The following is a 14,015-nucleotide window of genomic DNA, read 5'->3' on the forward strand; positions in this document are numbered from 1 at the left end:
CGATGGCCACGTTCTGCATTTCATTCCGCACGTGCCTGAACCGTACACGCTTGGTGCCTGGGCTTAGGGAGCATGTAGGCCCCCACAATGAGCTAAGATGTGGAGGGGCGCAGAGCACATGTCCTTGCCTCCCCCGCCAGAGTTCACGGTTGTTGACAGTCTGTCCTGTTTTTGCTTCCAATTGTGTTTCAAGAAGTAACACATTTCAGATGAGCACCCTCTGTGGGCCCGTCCCTCGCACCCACTTCCCAGAGGTAGCTGTCACTATGGGTTGGGTGTATATCTTTGCAGTCCATGTTTTACACAGTAATCTTCTTCTTTTTTTTTTTTTTCTTTTTTTTTAGATGGGGTTTTGCCATGTCACCCAGGCCAGTTTGGAACTCATGGGATCAAGTGATCTGCCCACCTCGGCCTCCCAAAGTGCTAGGATTACAGGCATGAGCCACCACGCCCAGCTAGTAGTAACTTTCAAAAGTGATAAATGTATGTTATACAAACCCAGATAAGTGTCTGGAGTGAAATTTTATAGCTGCTTCTGGGTGTGCCAGGCATTGTTCCCTTAGTGAGGATTGCACTTGCTGTCTTCTCACAGGACACACAGCCCTTCTCATTGCATTCCCCAGCCAGATTTCCTCAGCAGAAAGCCCCACACCGGGAGCCCGGGTCAGACCTGCCAGGTGTTTGCCCCACCTTGGTGCTTCTGCCCTGACCCTCGGCAACTCTGATGTCCCAGTGGCTTCTCGCTGCTCCCCTGGCCTGGGAAGCCCCTGAGGATCAAAGCACAAACTCGGCTTGTCAGGACCCAGTCAAGAAAGAACCCTTGAGAGGCTTGTGGCCTCTCTGGAAGTCAGATGTCTCAACACACAAGAGGAATTCATGCACACAGGCATCCTCACAAGGAGCATTCATGCAACTAAAAGAAAAAGCACTGTAACCACCTGCCTCCCCAGAACACACATTGCCAGCCTCCAGTGTGAGGCACACCCACCTAAAACTAAAGCTTTATTCTGTGACATTCTGGCTTTTACTTATAAGTTATCACTACAAAGAGAAGGGGTGTCTATAACCAGGAAAAATAAGTGGATTTTTTAAATTATTTAAATGGAAATATAATTGTAATATGCTGACAGAACTTGCAAGTGCCTAAGAATAATTAGCTGGAACAGAGTTTGAGAAGCGCTACTATGATCTCAGAGCCATTGAGAGGATTTGGTGACATAATCCAAGAAAAGTGGCTGGCACCTGAGTAAATGTTAATTATGACTATTATTACTTCTACTATACTTTTGAGATAAGACATAAGCCAGGAAATGGCAAACATGTTTAGCTTCCCAGGCCCATACCCACGGACTGCTGAAAGCACATGAAGACACAGTGCAGGAATCAATTAGTAATGTCTGCGAGGAGGAGGGCGCGATGCACGGAGGCCAAATCTTTCCCGTCCTTGAGTAAGCATTTCTCCTTTTCACCCCCTCACCCTATGAGATCATTTAGGATCTGTGAGCGTGTGGTGGCCCATGGCATGAAGAATCACCTCCTGCCACACTCGCTCTGGAAGCAGCCGTGGTGGGTGGAATGGTGTCCCCCTGAACAATCTGTCCAGGTCCTCACCCACAGAACCTGTGCATGGGACCTTATTTGGAAATAGATCTTTGTAGATGTAACTAAGGTGGAGATCACAGGATGAGGTCATCCTGGGTCAGGGTGCGCCCTCATTCAAGGACAAGTCCTTCTAAGAGAAGGAGAAACAGGAAGCCCTAGAGGGAAGGCCGCATGGGGGCGGAGGCAGAGATGGGAGTGATACAGCCATAGCCAGGCACGAGGGGACCACCAGAAGCCAGGAGAGGCGGGGCAGGCTTCTCCCCAGAGCCTCCAGAGGCAATACTGCCTGTGGACACCGTGATTTCAGACTTCTGGCCCCAGAACGGTGGGATGAGAATACATTTCCGCTATTTTAAGCCACCCGGCTTGTGATGTGTTGCAGCAGCCACGGGAAACTAATATAGGAGCCAACGGAATTGTTTTAGAACAGCAATGAGAGTTACCTTCTGACCTGATACTCCACCCCGCCTGGCCCCAGGGCTAAGGAAGAAAGGGGAGACAGCATTTATTGGGCACCTATAATTTGCCAGGTGCTTAACAGATGTGACCTTGTTTAATCCTCATGGCAGGTAGGAACTATTATCCACTACTTTACAGCTGTGGAAAATGAATCTCCAAGAAGAGAAATGCTGCCTACCCTTAAGTCACTGAGGGTGGGCGTGGTGATCAGAGCTCAAGTCCAGGTCCAAGGTCAAGGCCTGTGCCCTTGACCACTAGTCCACATTGCCCTTGTCACTGGCCTGGGTCACTGGCCTTCTGTGGCCTCTTTGTCTGGGAACTGCTGTGTCCACAGCCCCTCCTACCCACGGGATCCTGGCCTGTCTCATCAGAGCTGACCAGATCCTAAATGATCTCATAGGGTGAGGGGGTGAAAAGGAGAAATGCTTATTCAAGGACGGGAAAGATTTGGCCTCCGTGCATCACGCCCTCCTCCTCGCAGACATTACTAACTGATTCCTGCACTGTGTCTTCATGTGCTTTCAGCAGTCCGTGGGTATGGGCCTGGGAAGCTAAACGTGTTTGCCATTTCCTGGCTTATGTCTTATCTCAAAAGTATAGTAGAAGTAATAATAGTCATAATTAACATTTACTCAGGTGCCAGCCACTTTTCTTGGATTATGTCACCAAATCCTCTCAATAGCTCTGAGATCATACTATTAATCCCATCCTCAGGATGGTGTATGGGTTGAATTCTGTCCCAAGAAAGATGCATCCTAACCCCCACTACCTCAGCATGTGACCTTGTTTGGAAATAGGGTTGCTGCACATGTAACTAGTTCAGATGAGGTCATGTAGGAGTAGGGTGGGCCCCGAATCTGATGTGACTGGTGTCCCTACAGGAAGAGAGGACTCGGCCATGTGAAGACAAAGGCAGAGAATGGAGTGAGGAACTTTCAGCCCAAGGAACACAGGGATTTCCAGCCATCACCTGCAGCCAGGAGAGAGGCTAGGAACAGATTCTCCTTCACAGCCTGGAGAAGAACCAATCCTGTCAATCCCTTGATTTCAGACTTACAGCTTCTAGAATTGTGAGAGAATGAATGTCTGTTGCTTAAGCCCCCGAGTTTATGGTGCTTTGTTCCATCAGTCACAGGAAACTAGTACAGATTTTGAGACCAGACAGATTTGTCACGCACCCAAGGTCACATGCTCGGAAGAGGTCTAACCGGGATTTGAACTTGGGCTGGTGGGCATCACAGGAACCGACAGCTGCTGCTCAGCCCCAGCAGCTGGCTGCCCTGCCCAGGCTAGATACCATGTGGCCAGGCTCCCCACTTTTCAAAAGAAGACACAAATTCCAGTGTCTCTGAAATCTCCAGATTTAAAAATTGTTGGCAAATTGAAAATCTGAAACACCACTGTTCAGGCCTCAGGAAATACAGAGGGGCTGCGCGTGCGCGTGGTTTGTCTTAACGCTGCAGATGTGTCAGATGCTGGAGCCAAACAATCTCCACAATGCAGAGCTATGAGTGGAGCTGGACAAGATGATGTTCACTGGAATGATCCACGGACCTGTCACCGGGTGCCAGAAACCAGCCTTATGCAGTCAGGCTCCAGGGGAGTGGCTTGGCACGGGGTCAGCGGACTGGTAACAGCAGGACTTGGCTGAGGCTCTAACGGTTTGGGGTTGCATTAATTGAGGGAGAGTGTCTACAGTGAAGGAAGTAATAGTCCTATTCTCTTCTCTGTGGCTCACACCCTACCTGGAATCGATCCTTTGTTTCTCTCCAGGATCCACACTTTAAGGATGCAGGAGGCTGGACACAGTGGCTCACGCCTATAATCCCAACACTTTGGGAGGCTGAGGCAGATGGATGACTTGAGGTCAGGAGTTCAAGACCAGCCTGGCCAACATGGCAAAACCTCATCTCTACTAAAAACACAAAAATTAGCCGGGCATGGTGACAGGCACCTGTAGTCCCAGCTACTCTGAAGGCTAAGGCAGGAGAATCACTTGAACCGGGGCAGCAGAAGGTTGTAGTGAGCTGAGATCGCGCCACTGCACTCCAGCCTGGGCGCCAGCTAGATTGTCTTGAAAAAAAAAAAGGGGGATACAGGAAAAACTAGCTCATATCCAGAGAGGGTACTATGAAAAGGGCTGGAGCAGGCCTCTCAGAGCAAGTCTAGCAGTGTACCCAAGACACATGTAGACGATGGGCTACCTGAGATGTTAGCAGCATCCTGAGGGGTTGTCGGCCTCTGTCTTGGAGGGTACTGGCTTAAGGGTTGAGCCTCAGACTGCAGGGTGTGTTTGGGAAGCAGCTGCCCACAGCTCTGGTCATTAAAGAAAGAAGACAGCGAGCTGGTTCTTCTGGCCCCAGCAATAATGACAGAACAACCTGGAGTATGGTCCCTGCAGCCCTTCCCAGATACAAAGTTTTCATTCTCCAAACGTGGACACCTGGAGGGACATGGCCTTACATAGCCACCAGCAGGCCATGGACGGACATTGCCCAGCCCACGTTGCTGCCACAGGTGGACACTCAGAGCGAGAGAGAGGGAAGATGGGGTGCTGGTGGGTGGGAATGGGTGTGGACTGGAATGTTCTAGAGGTGTGGGGGCCTGAAACATCTTGTGAAGTGGGTGGGGGGCGTGGCTCCTTCATGAAGCCAAAGGTGAGTAGGCCTCTGGGTGTTTCAGAAGAACGGCCCTGGCAATGTGCAAGCACAGCTCCAGCAGAGACACCGAATCAACTGTCAAAACCGAGCCACTGCCACCCCACAAAGCCAGAAAAAGCTTCTGCGTGACAACCTTGGGCGAGTCAGCCCTCAGCCTCTGCATCCCCCACCACAGACCAAGGCTCCCGGACCACCCCCCCAGCCCATGCACTCCATGTGGTCCCCTCTGTGTGCCTGGATACATCGGGATCCTTGGGTGTTACCGGGGATTCCTGCCCTGTCACACAGGGTAAGTTACTGGTAATTACTCAGCTGTGAGAGCTCCTGGTCATCAGAGCCTTCAAACAGAAACGCGAGTATTTTTCCCAGCAGACCCTGACCAGCCTCTGTTTTTCTCCATAATGCTGGTCGGCCAGGCGCAGCGATCTTGGGAACAGATTTTGCCAAATAAACTTGGTCAGTGGATCCCAGTCAACAAAATGTTTTTCCATCTGTTACCCACTTCCTCCTGCCTGTGAAGGGGCAGTGCTCTCTCCTCCTTACAGGTGAGGCTCTGAGAGGTGGAGTGACTTACCCAGGGACTCACAGCCAGGATATGAGGAACTGGGATGTAAACCCAAGCCTTGGACCAGGAAGGTGACCTCACTCATTCACCCACCTTCCCTGAGCGTCAGAGGTCTGGACAGAAGCCTCCTGTCTCCCAGAGGGGCTAGTCCCACTGACTGTCCTGACCTGCTCCCACCCCACTAGGGACACTGTCCAGGGGAGGGAGCGCACCCTATGTGGGACTTGGTGTGAAGCCTGCTGGGTGGTTTTGTCACCATTGCAGATGGTGCCAGATGAGTCGGGCCCCGCGCAGGAAGCCAGACTGTCAGGGAGTTCAGATTCAGCCAACAAACGGACCCACAGGGCCTACTGTGCCCCAGGCTGGGTGCTGAGTTACAGCTGTGCACACAGTGGACGTGATCCCTGCCCCACAGAGCTCACTCTCTGGTGGGGTAAGAGTCATAACTAATTCAAGTAGGAGGTGTATGGCCACATCCTGTGATCAGCGTCCCTGGCGTCTAGTGCCGTGCTATTCTGATGCCCGTTCACGTGGGGAAAGCTGAGGTCAGGAGCTGGTCATTCCCATGCCCAAGGGTTAAGTGGCAGAGCCAGGATTCAAACCCTGGTCTGCCACACTCCAGAGCCCTCGCTCGGTTTGAGCAGGCAGAAGAGGGGTGGGAGAACCTTCTAGAGAACCTTCACCGCACCCAGCCGGATTCAGTGTATTTTGAGAGACAGACACCAAAGGAGAAACCAATAAGATCATTTCTGGTGTGTTGAAAATGAGACAAATAAAGAACCCCATGGAGATTGTATCCCATGGGAAGAAGTAAATCCTCAAAAAGAAATTGAAGCAATTGGATGGGTAGGTCCCCAAACAGCAAATATCCAAAAAGGCATCCTGCCCATTCTGGCCCCAGGGCAGTGATCAGGATTCAGATTCCAGAACTAGACTAGAATTCGAATCTAGCCTCAGCCACTTTCTCATCATGACCTAGAGAAAGTCACTTCATCTCTCCAAGCTTGCAAAATGGGGATGATCACTCTTCCCAGGTTGCTGAGACCAAACAAGGTCATACATGCAGTGCCGGCCACGCAGGGATCATCGAGTTCCATCCCGAGAACTCAACCATGTCCTGGGTGCGTGTGCACACACACCCACACACGTACAGACACACGCACACGCATGCATGCATGCACGGTGGGGCACCCAAGCCGATGCCCACTCCTCGAGGCTGGGGGCTATGCCTCCCTGACCCTCTGGTGTATTCAATTATAGTTTTAGCCACATTCATTCTTCCCTCCTTCTAGGTAAGATTTATTAAAATACCCAGTCACAGAAATAGCCCTGCTCCCTGACAGCAGCCAACCCACAGCAAAGCCACACTTCCTTGAACCCTCCCCCAAACCCCAACACATGCCAAAACTCTATAATAAGTCCTTGTGCAGACCCTCTTCCTGAGGCACCCCACGGTGCGCGTGCTCCCTTGTTGCAACAAGACAATAAATCTGACTTTGTTTGACTACAGGTGTGTTCTTGGTGGTCTTTGGCTGCAGGACACTTTAAACTGTAAACCCAAAAATGTCCCCTGCACAAAATGTTTGCAGCCACCTCAGGGAAGGGGAGCTGGAACTGGTTTGTCACACAGCTGGGAACAGCACCCCAGGGAACAATGCAATCAAAAGGAGGTGGTTTCCGGAGCTGCAGTCCCTAGACTGGGGATGGAGTGGGGGTGCGGGATGTCACCATTTCTCACCGGCTTTAGTCTTAACTTTTCGTGCTTTAATGTGAAATGTAATTACAGATTCTGAGTTATGGTGGTGAGCTCGTCAGGGCTAATTAATTAGTCAGATTTATAAGTATTTGGTGCTCAGAGATCAATGACCGTGATGTGTCGCCTGAGAGCTCTGAAAAATCCTCTTCCTGCTAGTTAGTTTCCTTGGGGAGTGGTGGGCTTGGGAGAGCTGCTTTTGTTTCGGGGGCTGGTTGAGAGGGACAGCCTGACCACTCTCAAGCAGTCTGGAGACCATTGCTGCCTCTGAAGTCCCCACACCTTTGAGATCTGTGAGGGCTCTGCCCTAGGAATCCAGAAATGTCAAATAGAGGCCACTCATCCCACTGCCTCCCCCAGAGGCCATGGCAGACATTAGTAATAGATTCCCAAACCCCTCCCTGTTGAATCTGGACCCAGCACAGGCTGTCAGGCAATCACTTGGAATTGGCGTCTCTTTCCTACCCCTGGGATAAGTCCTTCCCTGCTCTCGGCAGAACAGAAGAGAAAGGAAACTGGATTTTGACACCAGAAGCTGGGATTTAGGTGGGTTTTGCCACTTGCTGACTGGCATACTGGGCTTATCACACTATCTATTGGGGTGCCACTTATCCAGGAAAAGTTACGGTGATAATCCAGGATGAAAATCTCTATGAGATCACAAACATGAAAGTTATTTGTCTACTCTCAACCCCTGTACAAGATAAAGATGCATCAACCAACAGAGGAGGAAGAGAGATGCCAACATCTCAACAGAGTGGGGAAAAGCTGGCACAGTGATCCCCCAGGGGCAGCTCAGTGGGGGCAGGTTCCTTTTTCTTCCCTCCTCTGTTACCCTAGAATGGAAGCCAGGCTTCTACATGCAGGCTGGACTCTGCACAGCCAGCTGCCTCCGACAGGGAACATGGTGCACATTCTCCAGGCTTCCAGACTTCAGGGGACCCTGATGGCTTTGGCTACTGGAGGGCACCCTCCCCACGTGAGGGGCTGGAATGTGGCATGGAGTATCACCCTCCAAGGAGCTTCTCTCTTGTCTCCAGCCATCCCACGGGAGGTAGATGATTTATTTACAGGCAGAGAAACCACTTGTCGGTTTCTTTTCATTCATGTGTATTACACAGTAAGCCTTTGTCAAATCCAGCCCAAATTCATTGTAGAAAAACTAGAAAATCCAGACAAAATGAAAATGAACATTAAAACCGCCCATCTTCCCACGACTGAGAGATACGTATTAGTAACACATGCATTTTTCTATGGTGTATATAAACACATGTATGTTTCTTTTTAGGATTTGGGTCATTCTATATGTAACATTTTGTCGTTTGGGTTTCTTTTTTCACTTAATAATAGTGAACACTCTTTCATAGTAGTAAATATGTAGACACCATCATTTTCAGTGGCTTTATGGTATTTCTTACAGTCCCTTATGGTTAATATTTTACTTATTTAACTATCCAGCTTCCTATTGTTGGGCATTGGTTTCCAATTTTTCACTGTAATGAGCTGCACTTTTCTGCACTGGAAAAAACAAGAACAAAAACAAAAACCCTTGCAGTTTCACCCGTATGTCTATTTCCTGCACTGAAATAACAAAAACAAAAAAGCCAAAAAACCTCTTGTAGCTCCAGCAATGTATCTATTTCCTTCAGAAAAATTCTCAGACACAGAACTGCAAGACCGTAAGGTACACACATCTCTAGGACTTTCATGCACATTGCCAAATTGCCCTCCCGAAAGTTCATACCGATCTCCACTCCCCGCAACCGTGAGAGAGAGGCAACATTTCTCTCTCCCCGCTGAAGTCGGCAGGTGGAAAGCCATAGGCTCAGAACTCTTTCCAGCTGCTGGGATCCTGCAGCTGGACCCCTAAGGACCATAGAAATACAGTTCTTTCTCTTCCACTCCCCAGTCAAAGCACCTTGAGAGAGTTCCTGGCCGGGCCGGGGCAGAGTCCCGAGGCCACCTGGCATGCCCACTCACAGACCTCACCTCCTCCCTCTCCATGCGCACGCCTGGATGTCTTTTCTCAAGGCCTGATGCTCACACCTCGTGGCAGGGTAGCAAGCTTTTGAGTTATAGTGAACCTTATTTCCCTCTACAGCTCCCACGGAGTTAACAGATGTACGCACGTCTGAGGCAGTCATGCGGCAAGAGACTTTGGGCCCAATTCTTTCTGTTTTGACAGTGTGTAATTGAGGTGAAGCCATAAATTTTATAAACAAGAATAAACGACCCTTAGCAACATATGTCTGCTCGACCCTTCCAAGGTGATTGTAAATAAAGGCACCTGCTGACCAGTGAGGGCCATGGGCACTGCAGATGGCCAGTGATGAGGGCTGAAGGACCGGTGCCTTGGGAGCTCGCACTGGGAGGCATTTTGGCGGTGAGGGGCAGGGGGAAGAGGTCACCTAGCTGCCCGCCCCAGTCCTGAGTCAGTTGGACACCTTCATGCCACTTACGCACTCCGTTCTCCAGGGTGCCTTTGCCCCGTGCTGCCTTGAATTGGCACTTGCTTCTCATTCTTCCTCAGAGAGAGCACTTGTAGCTGTGGCAACTAGGTTCCTCCTGGGGGTTTGTTTTTGAGACAGGGTCTCGCTTTGTTGCCTGGTCTGGAATGTAGTGGCACGATCATAGCTCACTCGGCCTCGAGCTCCTGGGCTAAAGCGATCCTTTCACCTCAGTCTGGAGTAGCTGGGACTACAGGTGCGCACATCAATCCTGGGCTTTTTGTTTTGTTTTGTTTTTTAAGAAACAGGGTCTCTGGCCAGGTGCGGTGGCTCACGCCTGTAATCCCAGCACTTTGGGAGGCCAAGGCGGGCGGATCACCAGGTCAGGAGATCAAGACCATCCTGGCTAACACGGTGAAACCCCGTCTCTACTAAAAATACAAAAAATTAGCCAGACGTGGTGGCAGGCACCTGTAGTCCCAGCTACTCGGGAGGCTGAGGCAGGAGAATGGCGTGAACCCGGGAGGCGGAGCTTGCAGTGAGCCAAGACAGTGCCACTGCACTCCAGCCTGGGCGACAGAGCAAGACTCCGTCTCAAAAACAAAAAAAGAAAGGAAGAGGGTCTCACTACGTTGCCCAGGCTGATCTCAAACTCCTGGCCTCAAGTGATCCTCCAGCTTTGGTCTCTCGACGTGTCAGGATTATAGGCAAGAGCCACCATGCCCAGCCCCTCCTAGGTTTTTGGTAGTCCCTTCTCTTCCCCTGAGAAGAAGCCCTGCCCCACTTGATTGCCAGTCACACCCTCACTGCCAACTGTGCCAGGGTGGCCACCCCAGGGGGACCTGAAGAGCAGGGTCCTTGTCTTGGTTTTGCCGCTGCCCACAGGGAGCATGCTGGAGACAGGCAGATCCGAGTTCAAATCCTCTTCCTCTCTGCGTGACACCAGCCAAGGTGCCGTCTCCCTGTGCCTCGGTTTCTGAGTCTATGACGCAAAGCTACTAATGTCCACTTGGTGGGGCTGTTGTGGGGAATACAGGCCAAGCGTGCAACGAAGGTGCTCTCCAAGGTTAGCTATGCTGAGATGGTTTAAAAAGCTCTCAGTAAGTGTCAGCTGTTGATAATGATGTCATTATCATCAGCGTCACCCCTGTGGACACTGTGTGACTTTGAGCAAGTGACTTCACCCTTTGAGCCCGTTACCTCACCTGTGAAATGGGGAGGATAACTGTACGTACCTCGTAGGGTTCTGAGAACTAGAAAGACATGAGCACCTGGCATTGTGGTACAATTGAGCATAGAGCTAGGTGTTGAGGAAATGCCTGTCATGGTGCTTGGAGGCACAGAGCCCTGATTTAAAGCCTGGTTCTGCCTCCTAGAGCTGTCTGACCTTGAGAAACTCCTGTCTCCTCTCTGGGACTCAGTTTCCTCATCTGTAAGTTGGGGGTGATAATATTAAGAGTTCTACCTTCACAGGCTCTTGAAATAATTAAATGAACTATCGAATGTAAGGTTCTTAGCAAGATGCCTGGATTTAATCAGTGCTCTATGTGTGGTCCTTACTAAGATTTACTTACTAAGTTCTCCTCTATGCTGGGCGCGGTGGCTCACGCCCATAATCTCAGCACTTTGGGAGGCCAAGGCAGGTGGATCACTTGAGGCCAGGAATTTGAGACCAGCCTGGCCAACATGGCGAAACCCGTCTCTACTAAAAATACAAAAAAAATTAGCCAGGCGTCGTGGTGCACGCCTATAATCCCAGCTACTCATAGGAGGCTGAGGCAGGAGGATCGCTTGAACCCAGGAGGTGGAGGTTGCAGTGAGCCGAGATCATGCCACTATACTCCAGCCTGGGTGACAGAGTAAGACTTGGTCTCAAAAAAAAAAAAAAAAAAAAAAAAAAAAGCCAGGCACCGAGGCTCACACCTGTAATCCCAGCACTTTGGGAGGCCGAGGCGGGCAGATCACCTGAGGTCGGGAATTTGAGGCCAGCCTGGCCAACATGGTGAAACCCCATCTCTACTAACGATACAAAAAATTAGCTGGGCGTGGTGGCACGCACCTGTAATCCCAGCTACTCAGGTGGCTGAGGCAGGAGAACCACTTGAACCCGGGAGGCAGAGGTTGCAGTGAGCCATTGCACTCCATGCCTGGGTGACAGGGTGAGAAAAAAAAAGTTCTCCTCTCCAGGCCTCAGTTTTCTCATTTATAAAATGAGAGCAATGATGTCTGAGACCGCGCTCAGCTCTCATTGTTCTGCAAGTCACTCTCCTTTTCACTTCGGCCCTGTTTGCTGGAGCCACATCCCCGCCTTCTCATCTGATTGTGCCTGGCCACCTCTGGAGGCCACCTGTCTCCCCCACCCTCTCGGCAAGCCTGAGGGACCAGAGGCGCCGCCAGGCTGTCCTCAGCGTCACCTGGGGATAAGCTATTAGAACATGCTTTCGAAAGGGTCAAATATGACTGAACAACGATGGCTACTTTTTTGGAGCCGCTACCATGTCTGGGGCCTGCGGACTTATTTCTGAACTCTTGGAAATTGGTATTATTATCCCATTATAAGATAAAGAGGCTTTGAGTGGTTCAACCATTTGCTTAAGGAGACGCTGGAAGTGACAAAAATGGAATCTGAATTCAAATGGTAATAATAGCAAACAACTGTAATAACAGGAGCTAACATTTGCCAGGGGGCGATATTACTCTTTTAAGTATTACCTCATTAAACAATCCCAGTGACCCATGGAGTGGATGTTATGATTCCCATTCTATAGATGGAGGAGCAAGACCGAGAGAGATGGAATGACTTGGCCAGTCACCAAGGTAGAAGGTGACAGAGCTGGCCTTGAACCTGGGCCTGCCTGGGACCAATGCGCAAGCCAGCTGTTGGACAGTCCTTCCCCACACCCCACAACCCTACAAGCATCCAAGGTCGCCCAGCAGCCTCTCCCAGCCAGCCCCAAGTGCACCTTCTCAGACTTCCAGGCTGGGGCTATCTGACCCTGAAACAGGCTGCTGAAGGTGGCCTTGGGAATCCCAGCTTAGCCTCCAAAGAGGGTTGCATGGGTTCCCTTAGAAAATTGATTCTTACCAGGAGGTTCCATGGACTTCCTACGACTGGATGCAAATTTGTGAATGTGTGTGTGTGCATTCCAAAGGTGACAAACCACAGCTTGAGAAGTTTCTGATTCTGTGGAATGGGAGAACACGAGGGACGTCCCCAAAGTTTCTAGGTCTCCGCAACCTGCCTGTCCCTGCGTCTGTGGGACTTTAGCACCATCTTCCAGGAGGACTCGTAGAGAAGAAAAGCAATAGGCCAAGGCAAGTTCAAACTGTGCCACCCTCCCCTAGCTGGACTGACTGCAAAGATGCATTTATTCCAGCTTGTGTCGCTATTGCCAGATTCCCAGGCCCCGCCAGAGGGGAGGGATGCGCCACAAATCCTTCCAGGCACTGATTTATGTAGCATTCACGCGGAATTCATTATACAAAGAATTTTATTCAATTAAACTTGAAATGCATCTGGATTCTTAAAGGTTCAGTAGTGATCACTGGGACAGGGCGATCATAAAACTGAATGGGCTGTCGGAAGGTGTCAAGGCAGCGGCAAGGGTGACATTGCCGCTGACGGGGGCTTCCGAACCAGGGACGTTTGTCATTGGGATGTGTTACAAGTTCGGGCTGTGGAAATTACTCGGTGAAAAATGCACATTAACAATAGCCATGAAATATCAGTTAAGGGAAACTAGGTTGAGAAATGAGGACAGCAGGATCTATCAGAGCCTGGCATTGTTCACCGCAGCCCAGGTAGTGATTAAAATGACTGTCAAGCAGCAGTGGGTGGGAGCTGAGGAGCACGGGGCCGTGAGTGACGAGGCTGCGTCCGGGGCCCACATCTTGGTGCTGACTCCCCAGGACAACTCGGTTCCCCACCGAATGCCTCCTTCCAGGGCTGCTATGGGGTTCAAATGAGATAACGTCTGTGGAACACTTGGCTCAGGGCACTGCATGTAGCAAGCCCTTCCACAGTGCAGGCTGGTGTCACTGTTACTGCGGGCTTCTCTCCGAGGGAAGAGCCAACTGCCAGCTAGTCTCTGGAAATGACACTAAATACCCTATTCCAGGGAGCCTGACCTGGAGGAGGGGGAGGCATTTTCAAGGGTGCAAAATGTAAGGAAGTGCCCTCAACCCACAAACTCAGTGATTGAGTAATATTTGTGTGCAATATTTTCCAAAATGAAATTATGAAAAAAATCTACGACAAGCAAGGGATCACGACTTTAAATAAAAGCAGGCTGCTCTGTGTTTCAAAACCCATGTGTCCGTGCAATGGGATGGATCGTTTCTGAGAGTTGGCAATGGTGTGCAAACACTGGCAGCGTGGGCTTCACACTCATGTTTCTTGATTGTAGGGCTTTTATTAACTTTTCCCACCTGGTTCAAAATATGCGAGGATGGCCGGGCGCAGTGACTCAAGCCTGTAATCCCAGCACTTTGGGAGGCCGAGATGGGCGGATCACGAGGTCAGGAGATCG

This window comes from Colobus angolensis, unplaced genomic scaffold, assembly GCF_000951035.1.
Source record: "Colobus angolensis palliatus isolate OR3802 unplaced genomic scaffold, Cang.pa_1.0 Scaffold10, whole genome shotgun sequence".
Lineage (NCBI taxonomy): Eukaryota > Metazoa > Chordata > Mammalia > Primates > Cercopithecidae > Colobus > Colobus angolensis.